We start from the raw sequence: 17,872 nt of genomic DNA, 5'->3' as shown, positions 1-17,872 counted from the left end.
AGGAAGATGAAAATAGCATTCTTACAGGATGGATTTGAGATGGATCTGAGGACTCCCAGTGGTGGTCTCAGTTAAGTAGTTGGTTATGCAAGTCTGGACCTCAGCAGACAGCTCAGCTGAAAGTTTGGAAGTCAGTGTCTAGAGGTTCGCCAAGGCCACAACAGTAGATGATTACCTAAAGAGAAGGTACGGAGCACAGGTATTCAGTCTGAAAGACTCAAAAAAAAAAAGATGAGATTTATAGCATCCCCAAAGCAGTCACAAATGATATTATTTTTTCCTTTAAATTCTATCCTGGTCCTTTAAAAATGATCTCTGTGGAAAGAAAATGTATGGTTTCCCTACCAACACAAAATGAGTTACACTGTAGAGAGTCAGATATTGTACAATCAACAGGGATGAGAGAAAACAGGAAGGGTTGAAAACATGCGCCACCCGTATCTGAAGAAAGCAACTCCTTCCCAGGTTGTGAACTAGGGAAAACACACCCCAAGTGTAACCAACTCTGATATTTCAAGAGAAACTATAAACATGTTGTTTTACAGGAAATTTTCATGTAATCAAAAAAAACTGTGTATAAATTCATTTATTCAATAAAATTTATTGTGCAATTAAATCTGGAGATTTTGCAGTGAACAAGATCTGGAGATCTTGAGGTCATTAGTGACCCAGATCTGCAGGATCTGGAGATTTTGCAGTGAACAAGAGACAAATGTCCTTTCCCTGAGTGAAGCCTAGAATCAGTTGTGGAAACACATACAATAAACCAAATGGGTAAAACATACAGTCTGTTTGGGTGGAGAGGAAAGCATTGAAGAAATATCAAGGGGGGTGTGGGACAGATAATGTTGGAGTGGGCTGTTCCATGAAAAATAATGGGAAAGAAAGCCCTTGTCAAAACATGGAAGCAAAGACATGAACCACACTGACAATTTTTTTCATATCCATATAAAGAGAAGACAGGAAAGTCAAAGTCTCTGGGTCAAAGTCTCTTGCCCAAGGAGCTCAAAAAGCCAGTGTAGTCAAAATAGTGAGACTCAGAAGAAGAGTCTGGGGAGGTGGAGTCATAGAAATAAGGGAGGTCAGTGGAATGAGATGGAAATCATTACCCTAGCTACATGTATGACTGCATACATGGTAAGACGCTACATCATATACAACCAGAGAAATGAAAAGTTGTGCTGCGATTCTGTACAATGAATCAAAATGCATTCTGCTGTCATGTATACCTAATGTAAATAAATAAAAAAGAAAAAGAAATAATGGAGATCAGAATTCTACAGGTCTTGTCAGCATTGTGAGGGTTGGAGCTTGTATTCTAGATGAATAGGAAGCCTCTCACATTTGGGGCAGAGGAGTGAGTCTGGGCTTGCTGTGCTGTAAGCATGCAGAATAAGGCAAGGGACAGAGACACCAGAAGAAGACTCTACTGAAGTAACTCAGTCTAGAAATACTGGCTGCTTGGATAAGACTGGTTGGCTATAGGAACAGGGCAGAGAAAAGGTCAACTGTGGTCCATTTTTGAAGACAGAGACAACAGCTGTGTTGAGGAGAGTAAGAGAAAAATGAGACATCAACAACTCTAAGGATTTTGGCTTGAACTGGATCAAAGATGTAACTGGGTTATCATTCATAGATATAGGAAAAACTGTGATGTTGAGGGAAGTATAAAAAAATCAGAGCTTTTTTTTTTCTTTTTTTAACCTGCTGGGTTCTAAATGTCTATTAGATCTCCCGGTGGACTCGTCCACTGGGCAACTAGATCTATATGTTTGGAATTCCACGGGGGTGATCCAGACTAGACATCAAATTTGAGACATCATAGCATCTAATGCCATAGATTGGATATAATCAGGGAAGTGAGTGGCAACAAGAGAAAGATGAAGGACCTCTATTTGGAATTGAGGGAGAAGAGGAGGCAGCAAAGCCTACTGAGAAGTCGCAGCCAGTGAAATAGGAGAAACCCCAAGAAAATGATGTCTTCAAGAGAAGAAAGTGCTTAAAAGAGAAGGAAGTGGTCAACTGGGACATACGCTGCTGTCGGTCCCAAGAAATGAGCACTTAGCAATGTGAGGATCATTAGTGACCCGGATGAAAGCGTTTTAGTGCAGTAATGGGCAGAAGGGTTCCCAAGAATCACAGCTTCAAGAGGTTCAAGAAGAAGCAGAAAAATTAGGCCCAGGAAGTATTCTTAAATCTGCTGAAGAGTTCTTAGGAAGTAAGAAATGCGGCAGTGGCTGACGGGAGAAGTGGTCCAAAAAGAGGAATCTTGCTTCTTTAAAGATCAGAGAAAGATGTACGTGTGTGTTTGCAAGAAAAAAAATCCCATGAAAAGAAAAAACTTCATGATGCAGATGAGAGGAGAGAATTTTTGGAAAAATGTCCTGGAGTAGCGGGAGGGGACCCAGCGCTGGAGCAGAGAGGCTGGATCCCAGACAATTACCCACACATGTGCTGGCTGCAGCAGGAACATGGCTCCTTTGAACCTCTGCACGAGGCCTTTGCTCATCCTGAAAAGACACTGAATGTTGTGGCTCCTCTACAGCAGAAAAGGCTTCATTTAGAAACTCTGAAACATGACCAGTGTTCACATTTTCTTTAGTGTAAACTTGCAAATTAAAAGATGCTCTCCATGATGACTTTGAAAAAATCATATGTGCTGGAAATGTGTGCATTGGGAATGAAGAAATAAAGACAAGTCTTAACTGCTTTTAAACTGTGCCTAGTGAGTTCACAATAGAGCTACGTATATTTTTAAAAATATTTTGGTGTTAGTCCATGAGAAATGTGTAGCTTCATCATTTCAGCAACTAGATTAAAGCCACTGACATCTCTCAATCTGATTTTTCTGCTAATTGCATGCTAATATCAACTCAGGAAAAAAAAATCCTACTTTGGGAGCTCCTTGTGGAAAGTTAGATTCCAATCACATATCTGAAATGGTGAAAACTTTCTTTGACAAACAGAGCCTCAACTGGAAGTTAATATGTTAGTGCTTCGTGCACAGATTGGGCACTGCGATCCTTGGCAACCCTTCTGGACTGGCTGCTTTCCAGATGGAAGACACCTGCCCAAGTGTCAAGGTGCCCACTGCTTAACCGGAAAGCACTGGTGTCAAATGACCAGTGATCTTAGTTCCTGGAATAAAGTAACTAATAAACAGTTATCAAATTAATGAATAAAAATTAGTTCTGCCTATCATCAGAAACATTGCCATCTCCAGCAGAACTCAGATTGCAAATGAGCATTTTGTCAAGGGATTTCATTAATTAACAACCATGGGTAGAATCTGAAGATTTTCTTTTATAACTTACAAGTGAACTGGCTTGTAGAGGGACAAGGATTGTGCTTTGTTGCATTTTAGATGGCAGAAAAAAAAACTGATTCTCCAGTCCATTTAAAAGGAAAAAGTGGATCCACAACTTGCTTTATTTGCTGCATATTGCTATCCTAAGGACAAAACAGATTTTTTTTTCCAACTTAAGCCTCTGTTCTCCATTTCTCACTGACAGGTCCAGTTTTTCAAAGTTCCTAACTAGATGCTGAATAAATACTAACTTATAAAGAAATCTCTGCCTTTAAGTGGTAATAGAGAACATCACATGAAATGATTAAGAATATATACATATATCAATATCTTAATGTGTAAGTGTGTAGATATATATACTCTCACTTTCTCCACACACATACACACGCTTTTTCATTTTTATTTTTAAATTTTTATTTTTTCAAAATGCTATTTCACTAAAATGATAGTAAAGGAATTTTTAAAAACACAAGAGGGTGACAACAGCAAAGGAGGTGTGACAATGGCTACCTGTTTGGCCAAGGGTAGGGAGCTGAACCTTCTGCTGCAGCCAGTCATTTATGGAGCAGAACCGTAGAGAGGCTGAGAAACTGGAGTCACCAAGTGCCTCTGAAGATGAGGATGGGGACGGAACAGAAAGCAGGATCAGCTGAAGGTCTGCAAGAAGTGGAGAGATCTGAAGGACGCTTCCTGTATGAGAGCAGGTAGGTGACAGTCCTCCTCTACCTTGAAGGAGGCAGGGGGTAGCTCCTGACTCCTGAATGCCAGAGAGTGGAAGAGCAGAGGTGAGAAGGGAAAATACTGAAAGGTGAGAACCTGGTTCCCTTTCTTCATGAGACTCCAGACCTATCATACCTCTCTGTTCCACACTCGCCATGACTTTAGAAGACTCCTTTCTAGAGACATGAGTGAGTCTGTGAGAAAATGCTCTCAGACGACAACAGACAGTGTCATTCCCTACACTGTCAAGTTTACCATCCAGTCACCCTATGCTGATGCCAACGAGGAAAGCAGTGAAAACTATACACTCACAGCTTGCAAATAGCTTTTTGAGCCTCAGTCCTAAATATTAAAACAAAGGCATAGACTGTAAGACACTGGGGAAGCTCCCACCATGAAAAACAGAGGCTCAAACTTACAAATAAAGGCAGACAAAAAGAAAATCAGACAAAAAATAGATAATGCAGGAGGAGGAGGAGGAGGAAAAAGATGAAGAGGAGGAGAAGGAGAGGGAGAAGGGGGGAGGGAAAAGGGGGAGGGAAGGAGGGAGGAGAAAACACCCCACTAACAAAACTGCATAACTGATAGAGTCAGATACAAAATAACATTTTATATATATGTGTGTGTGTGAGTGTGTGTGTGTGTATACACACAAATATGGACATATACACACACACAATGCATGTATATATTTGTGAAATGAGAAAAGGATGCTAATTTTAAAAGATTATTCAAAGAATAAGAGCTCATGGAAATTAAAAATATCATAGCAATAAAAAGTACAATAGGACTGGATGACACAGTTGAGAAACAATTAAAAATAAATGACAGAGATAAAACAATAGAAAAGACACAATGATTAGAGAACTAATAGGAGTTTCAGGACTAATAATCTGAAAAAAAGTTATCAAAAGATTAAAAGGAGAATATTTCCCCCAAATGGGAGACATGAATCTCTAGACTGAATGATCAAGCACAGGGAATGAAAAAAGATGAATACAAGGCACATGTGATAAAAGTTCAGAGTCCCAAGGTTAAAGAGAAGAAACTAAAACCTGGAGAAGAAAAATTAATCAAACATAAAGAATCTGGAACAAGAATAAAACCCAATTCTGAAAATAAGCAATTCTCAAAACAGACAACAGTGAAGAAATGCCTATAAAATTATAATGAAAAAGATGTTAACTTTTTATTAAACAGACTTTCAATAAAGTTTGTGGGCAGCATAAAGACTATTAAACATTAAAATTACTTAAAAAGTGTCAGACGTGGTGGCACACACCTATAACCCCAGTGACTCAGGAGGCTGAGGCAGGAGGATTGCAAGTGTGAAGCCAGTCTTAGCAATTTAGCAAGGCCCTAAGCAACTTGGTGAGACCCTTTCTCAAAATAAAAAATAAAAAAAGCTGGGAACATAGCTCAGTAGTAAAGCATCCCTGGGTTCTGTCCCAGGTAACAACAACAACAACAAAAAACTCGCAAAACTAAAAAAGGAAATTACCTTCCCTTCCATGCCCGTTTTTCGGAACTTTTTGGAGGGCATACACCATCAAAATGAGAAACAAAAGAAGTCAGGCAAACATCCAAGAAAAGGGACTCCATGTTGAACAATAACAAGAGGCAAGCATGGTATGATCATCAGGATGATGGTAAAGGTACCCAGATAAGAGAAGTCTGAACTCGGGGCAGGTGAGGGGACTATTAGAGGTCTTTACAGAAGGGAGAAGGAAAAAAAAAAAAAAAAAAAAAACGTCTAATGTCTTTGACTACAGTTTAAGAAAATGTGTGGCTCTATACATAAAGTTAGCAAAGGTCCATAGAAAAGTTGGAGCAAACAATCCAATGAGGCCAGTATCATCTGCAATAAATATTAAAAAGCTGCTAAGAAAAAGGGGATTTAATAATGCACCACATACCAATTTGATAACAATGTTTACAAAGTACTAATAACACAGGCACTGAACGTTAATTTGTAAAGGGTAATATAACTATATGGGGTCATGGAGAGAGACAGGAAGCATGGAGGGCAGGTGGCAGTGTAGATCGTTAAATTCTAATCTATAATAGGACGTAAACTGATAATATCTAAAATTAATAAAATATAGTAGGACAAAGAATGGAGATATTAAGGTATATAACTAAAAGTACAGGTGGAAATACTGAATATTGCTACCTTTGGGGGAGATGCTAGGTCAGGAACTACTGTTTCATGTATTTAAATCCTACTTGGCTTTTTTTGTGTGTATGTGTGGTGCTGGGGATTGAACCCAGGGTCTTGTGCATGCAAGGCAAGCACTCCACCAACTAAGCTATATCCCCAGTCCCTAATTGGATTTTTAAATTGCCTGTGTGCACTTCACATGCACACATGCACACACACACAAAAAAAACCACTTATAAAGTCATGTGCAATACAAATTATTGGATACATTTAGCAAAATAATATATATACAGCACACATACATCACAGAATATTAATATATTCACCGAGATTTTCCATCTTGGGATATATAGGTAGTCTCATTAATAAAGTAGTCAACAAATACAGATAGTTTTACTCACTGTTTCTCTGTAAAATATTTTCTAAAGAAATACTAAATATAATTCTTACATGTAAATAACGTGTGTGTGTGTGTGTGTGTGTGTTACTAGGGATTAAACCAGGGCATTGTGCAGTGATAAACAAGCATTCTACCACTGAAATTACATCCCCAGCCCTTAAAATATTAAGGTAGGGCTTCACTAAGTTACCCAGGCTGTCCTTGAACTCTAGATCCCCCTGCCGTAGCCTTCTGAGTCCATGGGATTACGGCACCATGGTGCCCAACCTGATAAATAATTTCTAATCCGTACTATGATAGCTAATATTTAATTGGTGTTACATGCATACCAGTCTCTGTCCATGTTATTTCCTTATCTTACCTTACTTAATGCTATGAGACAAATACTATTATTATCTGTATTTTTTAATGAGAAGACTGAGACCCACTAAAATGAAATCATTTATCTGGGTCATGGAGCTCCATAGAGATCGAGGCAGAATTGCACTGTTAACAGAAGACTTGAAAGTCTGTGCTGTTACCTACTCAAATTGCTTCATAATCTAGTTGAGGAAAGAACAAACAGAGCAAAACGACCGACCTTCTAGGATTTAAGGAACAACTCAATTTTTAAAAAGAAATACTGTAAATAAATGCAAGCATTCTTTAGGAAAGATCCACCTGTTACTGTGGGAGCTCAGAAGATAGGGAGAACCCCTCAGGCCGATGGCCCGGAAAGCATTTACCTGGACCAAACTGGGGGACAGGGTACTCCTTATGAGTGGGTCAAGATGCCCACGTGGTAACCTGCAGCACTCCAGAGAGTACAGAGGTATTTTGCAAGTTTTGTTCATCCACAAATGAGATCAGGAAGAGCAAGGCAGGAAAGGTCTGATACCAAACTTTAAAGGGTCTTGACATAATCACATGGAAATGGAGGGAGACCCTCATAGTTATACAAAATAACATATAAGAGTTTACGAGGGGAAGGGGATAACAAACATGGAGGGAAATGAATTACAGTAGATGGGGTAGAGAGAGAAGATGGGAGGGGAGGGGAGGGGGGATAGTAAAGGATAGGAAAGGTAGCAGAATACAACAGTCACTAATATGGCAGTATGTAAAAATGTGATGTGTAACTGATGTGATTCTGCAATCTGTATTTGGGGTAAAAATGGGAGTTCATAACCCAATTGATTCTAATCTATGAAATATGATTTGTCATGAGCTTTGTAATGTTGTGAACATCCAATAAAAAAAAAAGTAAAAATAAAAAAAAAATAAATAAAGGGTCTTGACAGTAGGCAAAGAAGCTACCCAGTGGAAATGGAAGTAACTGCTGAGCATGTGAGAGCCTAATCTGGATTCAGAATCACTTGACCAGAGAAAAACAAGTAAGGGCTTCTTGTTGTGACAGCCAAGATGAGATTCATCAAGATCTCAGAGGACACTGGGATGAGTGATGGCAGGAAGAAGGGGATGGACCTGGTTGGGAAGGTCCACCCACCAGGACGTCTAAAAGCAACTTGCATTTTATGTTCTCTACCAAAGAGAAAGATTTTTTTTACAAAAATAGAACAGATACAATCAAAAGGGAATGTATAACTCTACTTATGTCTGCTTTTAAAAAATAAGTCTCTAAATTCAAAGAAATACAACCCAGAATACAAAATATTTTCTGATTGTGATCATGAAGCAGCCAAAAGGATTTCTTTGAAAGTGAAAGGAAGACTTCTAGATGTAATAGTAATACATATTCAATATGAGAAATTAATAAAAATCGAAAGAGGAAAAATCCATGAAATTATCTCCTTATCCATAGTTAATATTTTGGATTTTTTTTCAATATTTTCTATGTTATAACTGTTCCATGCCCAAACACAGTTAAAGCTATTATATGTAGACTATATTATTCTCATCTTGAATGATTAACATTTTAATAAAACAATTAATATTCCATTACAAATTTATTTGTATACATAATTCCTAACAATTGCTTAATATTAAGTAAAGTAAGCATATGTACCAAAAGATTTCAAAACATTCCTCTCCAATTGCATAGGTAAGCTCATTCTTGAGTGGCTAGGGAGGAATTCAGGGCCTCAAACATGCTAGGCATGTGCTCTACCCGTGAGCTATACCCCAGCCTTAAGTACACTTGAAATTCAGTTTATATACATGTAACATCTATTTGCTTAAAATCTGTTTTCTGTATTGTAGATTAACTCTTTTAGCTATTTTCCAGATTTTTTTTTCTTATTGAGGATTAACCCCAGAGATGCTTTACCACCTCTGCTTTCTTTAGTTTTTTTATTTCAAGACAGGGGTTCACTAAGTTGCTCAGGGCCTCACTAAGCTGCTTGGGGACTCGCTAAAGTACTGAGGCTGGCCTCAGACTTGTGATCCTCCTGCTTCAGCCTCCCAAGTCACTGGAATTACAGGACTGTACCACCATAGCTGGTTCCAAATGAAAATCTTTTAAGAAAAAAAAACAATACTAATTTAAAAAGTAACCAATTTAAACAAAAATTCTCTGTAAGAGGGGATAAAATAGCTAAACTATAAAACTTCAGAGAGGCAACACAAAGACCATTTTTAACCACACACCTGCTCTTAAGGGCAACTAGTAATGACGTATAGGGCTATTTGAGTGTGATATATCCTCACCAGTTCTCATGTTGAGGTTCAGTCTCCAGAGGAACAGTACTGAGAGGGGGTGAGACCTTTAAGAGGTAACTAGGTCATGGGGACTCACATTCACACAGGATTATCATATGAGTGGACTCTTTAAGGTGAACTTGGCACCTCTCCTCACTCTCTTATAAACATACTTCTCTTCTGTACATACTTTCTTGCCCTTTCACCTTTCTACCATGTACAAAGTGGCACAAAGACCTCACCAGGAGCCAAGCAGATGCTGGCAATATGCTCATGAATTTCCCTAACTACAGAACAGTGAACCAAAATAAACCTCTTATTTTATAAATTACCCAATCTCAGGCATTTTGTTATAGCAATAGAAAATGGAATAAGCCAAATGCAAAGTAACCATAGTGTAGAAAACATTTAAGGAGGCACAGTTAGCGTTGATAATTAACATCAGAAACATACTATAGTTATATTTGTGTATATTGTTAAGTTGCATTTAAATTGATTTACATATATACATGTTCAAGTTCATTAGTAAAAGGTACATAGTACATCCTGAAGTGTGTGTATAATTTTCTCTCAATTCATTACTTTTTTAATGTTCTGAATCAATGGAATCTGTAGGCATTGTTACAAAGAGCTATTTGAGCCAGTTGGTATCGGTTGACACAGTAAAAATCCTGGTGTAAACCAAATACAGCACCCTTTCAAACAGGTTGCCTTCAGGGCTCTGATTTTTATTTTGAAGTTTATTGTGAAGTGAGCATGGTGTGATGAGCTAAACACAAACATGCAGACAGATGATATGAGGTCAGGCATTCCCCAGTCATTACCAGATGTATGATTTTGGACTTGTTAGATAATGCTTGAAACTCATTTAGAGAATGATAACAACCCCTATCTCATGGAATCGACTTGAGGACTGAGAAGTCAGTTGCTGTGGTTTGAATGTCCCCACCAAAATTTGTGCTGACACTTAACATCCATTGTAAATTATTTTTTTTTTTAAAGAGAGAGCGAGAGAGGGGAGAGAGAGAGAGAGAGAGAGAGAGAGAATTTTTAATATTTATTTTTCAGTTCTCGGCAGACACAACATCTTTGTTGGTATGTGGTGCTGAGGATCGAACCCGGGCCGCACGCATGCGAGGCGAGCGCGCTACCACTTGAGCCACATCCCCAGCCCCCATTGTAAATTATTAAAAGGTAGGACCAGGTGGGACCTTTAGGAGATGAATAGTTAATCTCTGCCCCCATAAATGGATGAGTCCATTTGTGGATTAGTGGATGAATGGTTATCTCAAGAGTGGGTCTGTAATAGAAGCCACTTTGGATCTCTGTCTTATATATGCCCCTCTCATCCTGTGATGTCCTTTACTGTCTCAGGACTCTGCAGAGTCCCCACCAGCAAGAAGGCTCTCAGCTTCCAGAACCATGAGATGAATAAATGTTCATACTTTATGAATTACCCATATATTGTCCTGGCATAAGATTTTAGTGGAAATTCACTGTGAGGGGGAGAGGTCATTTAGAGGAGAGCCATAAAACCATCTCATTAGCTCTGAGAGTATAATAACAGCTTTTCAGATAAAGCAGAGAGAGGAGGCAGAAATCAAAACAATGTGGATAATGGAATACTTTGGTCCTATTTGTTTCTCTTTGGAATCAGAAGTTCCTATAGATGTTCTGGTAATTGGTGAGCACTCTAATTTTTCAATGTGCCTCTCAGAATATGGTAAACAACCAACATTATATTATCTAAATTAAATGGCTAATCCTATATGCTTAAAATTGTTTTTGTCATTTTTGCTAATTTTCTCATATATATAACAACTCTGTGTTTTGCAAGTGAACAAAATTTACTAATGTTGTCCCTTATAGGCTGAGATCATTTCATATACAAGGAGGATTTGTCAGCTTTTCATCTTATAATGAAATGCCTGACACATGCTGCTTATGAAGAAAAAAGAGGTTTATTTAGCTCACATTTTGAAAGCTGAAAGTCCAAATGGCACAGTGCATACCTGGTAAGGGCCACCCCTTGTCTGCGTCACCTCATGGCATAGAGATCAACAGAAGGAACATGCACAGGAATATACAAGTGATTTCATCTTCAACCAGGAGAAGCTGAGTAGGACCAAGCTCTCTCCTTTTATAAACACCCTCTCAAAAGAACGGGGTGGGAGGGGCACAGGGAGGTCACATAACTACAGAGAGCATACCCCAGTGTCCTAAGGACCTCCCACAAGGCTCCACCCCTTAAAAGTTCCACAGCGCTTCCCAATCCTGCCTCCCTGAGGACCAAACCCCCAACCACATGAACCTTAGTGGGGGACACAATCAAACCATGTCCAAACCATGGACAAGCTTGAGCCCAATTTAAAACTGACCTCCTAAATTAGGGGGCAAAAAGAGAAAAAAAGTATATTTGGCAATGCTAACCTTGACAGAAAACCCAGTTGGTTCTATATTGCCACAGCCCATCAAACCCACAACTGAAAACTTTGAACCCACCTAATGATTTTAAAAAGTAAATATTTAAAATACAGTTGTCCCTTCATATCCATGGAGATTTGATTCCAGGACACCTTATGGATACCAAAATCTGTGGGTGCTTAAGTCCCCTTCTATAAAATGGCACAGTATTTGCATATAATCTATGTACATCTCTTATACTTTAAATGAATCTAGATTACTTATAATAACCCCCAAACTACTAATGCTATATAAATACTTTTACACTGTATTATTTAAATAATAGCAAGAAAAATGTTTACACATGTTCAGTTCAGTATTTTTAATCTACAGTTGGTTTAATCTGTGGGTGAGGAACCCTTGGAATAGAAAGAACTAACTGTATTCTGTTTGATAAGTTTTAATAGATATATACACATTCTAACCCCTATTCCAGTCAATATATGGAATACTTTTTGTGGCCCCCCCCCAAAAAATTTTGCAATGAATTTTCCTATTCCTTTGCACTCCTTACTCCAGGAATTCATGAATTTTATTTTTATCACCATAAATTCATTTTGCATATTCTAAAGTTTGATATAAAAATGGAATAATATAGTATATACTTATGTTTCTAGCTTCCTTTGCTCAGCATGTTTGTGAGATTTGTTTATGTTGCCATGAATATCATTAGTTTGTTGCTTAGTCATGATCTATGGCATGAAAATTTCCACACTCTCCACCACTCAGCTGCTGATGACCTATGTCCAATTTGTGACTCTTTCAAATAAAGCTGCCATAAATATCAGGGGCAAGTCTTTGGTATACATATTTTTATTATTCTTGGCTTCAGTCAGAAATGTTTTTTTTGGGTCCTAAAATGTACCTGTTTAACTTTATAATTGACAAAATATTTACCAAAGTGGTTGTTTTCTATATAAACACAGAGAGAGAGAGAGAGAGAGAGAGAGAGAGAACTCTGATACAATTATTTTTAGATCTGGACTAAGTGACAGAGAGGAGAGACCAAGTGTTTTGGAAACGGGGAGCAGGGAGGGGGAGCAAGGATTTAACAAAAGTGATGGAGGAGGCTATACTAGATGGGCCCTGAGGAAACAGGAGTGTTTTCTTTCTTTTTTTTTTTTTTTTTTTTTGCAGTTTTATTTTTTTTTTATTGTTGGTGTTTTCAATAGTAACTGTAATTATTGTTTGTTTCAAACTGCTTTCTCTAGAGCAGGCCATTTGGCTTTAGGAGAAAGTGCAATTTGCCCTGGGGAAATGCTCATCATGCTCATCAATGGCTTTTACTTGACAACTGAAATAAAAGTGCTAGGAAAATAGCAACTAATGAATACTTCTGAGAAACATCAAGGAAACACTTAGCTATAATTATGCATCAAGAGACAAACATAACATGCATGGTGGAGGGAACATAGTTTTAATGCTATCCAGACCTGGGTTCGAACCTTAGCTTTGCCATCAGCACTGTTTGGTCCAATCACACCCCCTCTGCAGCTCTGGTGCATCATGTGAAAATGGATGTAATAAGAGTCTACTCCTGGAAGATATTGTTATGGTGGTAAAGCAAGGGAAGACCTCAAATTGAGCAGCACATAGTAGGTGTCCTTAAATGCACATTTCTTTCTTCTCCCCTCATCCTGTGAAATTCCAATGAGCTCCCTTGGTAAATCTGCTTCTTAATTTGCAAGATCATAAAAATCAAGGAAAATACACTGCAGATGGACAATCAAGGAAAATACACTGCAGATGGACCAACAGTGAATGTAGGGAAGCAGTCCAATATTTCAACAATTTCAAATCTTTTGGTAAATGACATAATCTTTGCCAGAAAACAGATTCAACTGGGTGGGGAAAGAATCAGGAGAACAACTGGATGATCTCAACACTATCAGCATCTCCTCTGAAAATCTGGTATTTCTTTCATAGATTTTTCAGACACTAGGTCATGACATGTCCTTTTAAAAGATGATAAGTGGGCAAATCTTGAGACAGGAAATGTTCATTCATGTCAGCCAAATTTACATAATTTCTTTTTGTAATTAACCAATATCAAATATGTGTTGTAGGCCAAGCAAGGTACCAAAAGCTTTATATACAGAACCTCCTTAATTCCTCCTTTATTCCATTTTAAGTGGAAAATAATTCTAGCCTGAGTAATAGGTAATATGATCACACCTATTTTATAAATGAGGAATTTGTGTCACAGAGCAGTTGAGCATTGGGTCAAAGAGAAAGTAAGGAAGCCATGGTATCAGAATTTAAGTCCATATCTGTCCAAATCCAAACTGCCCACTCAGTCCTATGCTATGTCTACACACACACACACACACACACACACACACACACACACACACGTTTTCTTTCTCCTTCCTTTTCCTGCACTTGAGCAGCAACAATTCACTTCAGTCTCAGGAAATTTGAGCTTGACAAAAAATGCATGTGCTTATGAGTCCAACATCACACTTCCACAGTGGGGTGGTAAGCCTTTCCTCACATGCAAAGGGAAAGATGACCCCCCCCCAGTCAGGTGGAAAGGTCACATGGCACAGGCCACTTTTACTAAATAATGCTGAACCTGCACTTCATGAGAGCAACAACAAAAGCTGTCTGCTGTAGCCCTTAAGGTACTGCACTCCTGGAAAATAAGACTCCTTTTAAGACATGGGGGTCTGTTCACTTGTTTTCATTTATTTTATTTTTTTAAATAACACTTCACATATTCTGTAAAGCAGAACTGCCTGTATGACAAAAATATCTCACTATGAAGTTTTTGTTTTTCCTTGGCCATTTTAAGTGGAAAATAATTCTAGGCTGAGTTATGAATTCAAATATGAAATCGTCCCTGAGACTCGAGGAACTGACACATAGTGTGTGCTGATAGCATGGGTATGGTGTGAGGAGCAGGGAGATTTCCCAGAAGAGTGAGGCACAGTGGCTGGCCCAATAGAGCCCTTGAGGTCCTAAGCCCCAGCTCTGCCCATCAGAGCCCTATCGTTTGGGGCTAGCTCCTTCACTTCCCCAAACACCACAGGCCACTCCTATAGCGAGGGTATGTGGCTCATAGTTTTGTACCTTGGCTTACAGGAAACTGCATTATGTTCTTCACTTTTAACTACCTTCCACTTCCCCTTTACCATTTAGACACTTTAAGGTGGGGCTTCCCCCAGCCTCTGGCCTCTGGGTTTCTGTGTACTACTTTCTCCCCGGGGTTACCACCCCTTAGCCACTTCAAAATCCTACAGTGCATCTTCACACAGACACCTTGCCCAATCCCTTTACCCTCAGCCAGAGTAAAGCCAAATTTGTTATTTCTTCCCTAAATTATCACCTGACGCTTGGAATGGACAGTTCTTTTAAACATGGTCCCTCATCCCACAGACTCCAAACCCCCAAGTCATCCTTAGGCTTGTTTTTCTAGTTGCTTATCAAGGCAGTCACCAAATTCTGTTCCTTATCTAATTCAGTTCTTTCTCTGAGACTTCCTTCAGTCAGACCAGGAATGGAAATCCAATGGTTTATAATAATTTTGTCAGTGCTTGTTTGTTTCCTTGTTTTAGGAGTAGCAGGACTGTTTCCTTCATATTGATTTATTATTATTATTATTAATTTTCTTTTTTGCAATGCTAGCGATCAAACCCAAAGTCTTGAGTATGTTAGGCAAGTGCCATACCACTAAGCTACACCCCCACCCCACAGATTTGTTATTTTAAAAACTGAAATTAAACACACTTCTGTTCTCTCATCTTAATCACCTATCTATGCTATAGTTAACTAAATTGGTTCTTGATACCAGAGTCACTACCTTTCCAGTGTCTTATAAACAACTTCCACATTAATCTGTGCTTCCCCACTGGAAATCTCCAACAGTGTTGGAGGCTTTGTATTTAAGGTTCTCTCAAATTTCTGTCTGGCCTGTTTTTCAGCCTCCTCCATTGCTCCAATTCAGTGCCCTCTGTTCTCCCTAAATTCCCTACTCTTCTTGGAAATTACCTAGCCGTTTCCTGGTCACAAACCTTTGCTCATACCATTCTTATCCCTTTTCCATACTCTTTGCCTTAGCCACATTTGCCACCTGTGGCTGAATCAGCAGGCCTTTAGCCTCTCCCACCCCAATTATCCTGCTCTTTTCTTTCCTTTCTGAATTCCACATCACCTTGGGATGGAATTTTCATAGCATGTATCACATACAACCTCCCTTCTAGACTATGAGTTCTTAACACACATTTTGGACACTTTTCTAGTGTGCTTCTGAACACTGACCACTCCACTGATTAGACTTTAGTCTTTGATTAAGTCACTGAGATAAGGGTAAGAGCAGTGCTTCCTTGCTCCTGCCAAAAACCACAGACCAACTTTCTATTTTTCTGTCTTTTTGACCTAATTACATAAACTTACCATTTTGGAATTGGAGAGCTCAATAAGGTTTTAATCCCCAAACCTTTTTCATCAATGTCAAAATGAGATGCTGAGGAGACAGTGTACAGTCAGAACACATCACTGGCTTTTGGTAAATGGAATACAAAGGCTAGAAACCACTGTGCACACCAGAAACCCCTGGGTTTTCAAATCACCTCCCCAAATAGTGAACTCAATGTCTTATACATAGAAGAAATCTTTGCTGATTCCAATACAAAGAACACAGCAGAAGTCTAGGTTGTAGATCAAATTAGGTTTGGATTTGGGCCTGGTCACTGCACAGATTTTGGTGAAAACAACAGTTTTTCAGTCCGTTTTCTCATCTGCAAAAAGTGAACTGTTTCCTCATTTGCAAAATGTGGACAGTTATCTCCACTTCATAAAGCAGTGTTGGTGAAATGATGTGTGTATGAAGTGTTTAGTACACAGGAAATTGAGGCTACAATTTAAAATAATATTAAGTAAGTTATAAATTTGCAGATTTGGCTCTTCTTAATAATGCTTAGATTTTAGCATAGATCTATTTCTAAATTTAGTAAATGTATCACTTATTTCAGTTTTCTTTCCTTTCCTCTCAGAATGTTGTAATTATTTGAGCAGCTGTGTTACTTAAGAGTTCACCACATTATTTCTCGTAAAAGTTCCTTTTCTTTAAAAAAAAAAGTATTTTGAGTATTTTGGAAGGTGAATGCTTAGAGCATTTGGTCCAGCTAAGCAGGGTAACAGAGATGATGTTGTTTGTTCTTTTTGTTTTCTGACACTTTGCTGAGCTCTTTGTTTTATCTGGATAAAAGACCATGGCATTCACTTGATAAACACTTAGAGAGCTTTATCAGGCCTCAGTGTTAATTCTCCTGTCAGCTTCTTAAATGGCCTTGACCTTTTGCTCTTTCCATGATGCTGCCTTACCTTTCTCAAGCAGGCACAAAGATGCAGGGAATAAATGAAGACTGGTACCACTTCTAAACCACTGCTGTGTTCTAATATACTGTGCTTTATATCAAATATGGGAGTAATAGTAATGTATTTTAACTGCAATTATGAGGGTCACACTAGCTGATTTAAAAGCCCCTCCCCTTCCCTGACTTCTAAACTCCAGAATGTTCAAATACTGGTACTTTCAGGAAAAGCCTCTAGGAACTCCCTTTTAGGGAATTTCTGTAGGACTGCTTCCTGCATTGGGGAACACAGGATTTGGTTTACTAAGTATGCATAAGTCAGAGAAAATACTATTATGAAAAACCGTTTTCTCCTCCCTCTAAAGTTCATACTAACTGTATTAGTCAGCTTTTCATGACCAAAATACCTGACAAGAACAACTTAGAACAGGAAAAGTTTATTTTGACTCATGATTTCAGAGATAATGTCCATGGTCAGCCATTCCACTGTTCTGGGAAGGAAGTAGCAGAAGGAAGCTGCTGACCTCAAGGCAGCTAGGAACCCAAGAGAGGGGAGAAGGGGCTACAGGCAAGACGAATCAACCCTTCTAGGGCCAGTCATGCCCCACCTGCCAACAGTTACCACCCAGTTAGTTCATTCAAAGTAGGATGGACTGATTAGTTTATGGCTCTCAGAATACAATCATTTCACTTCCAAACATTCCTGTATGAACACAGGTGCTTTGGGGAGATACCTCATATCCAAACCAACAAAGAGCTATCAGAAATCACTCCAGAAAAAAACATCATAATAGAATGTAATAAAAACCCTCACAACTGGTCCCGGGACCAAGGCACACTTCCAAGTGAGAGATTTCAGGTGAGGTATT

This window comes from Spermophilus citellus (genome assembly GCF_964194105.1).
Source record: "Spermophilus citellus genome assembly, chromosome: 6".
Classification (NCBI taxonomy): domain Eukaryota; kingdom Metazoa; phylum Chordata; class Mammalia; order Rodentia; family Sciuridae; genus Spermophilus; species Spermophilus citellus.
The sequence above is the reverse complement of the archived record's forward strand: the minus strand, read 5'-3'. Positions refer to the sequence as shown.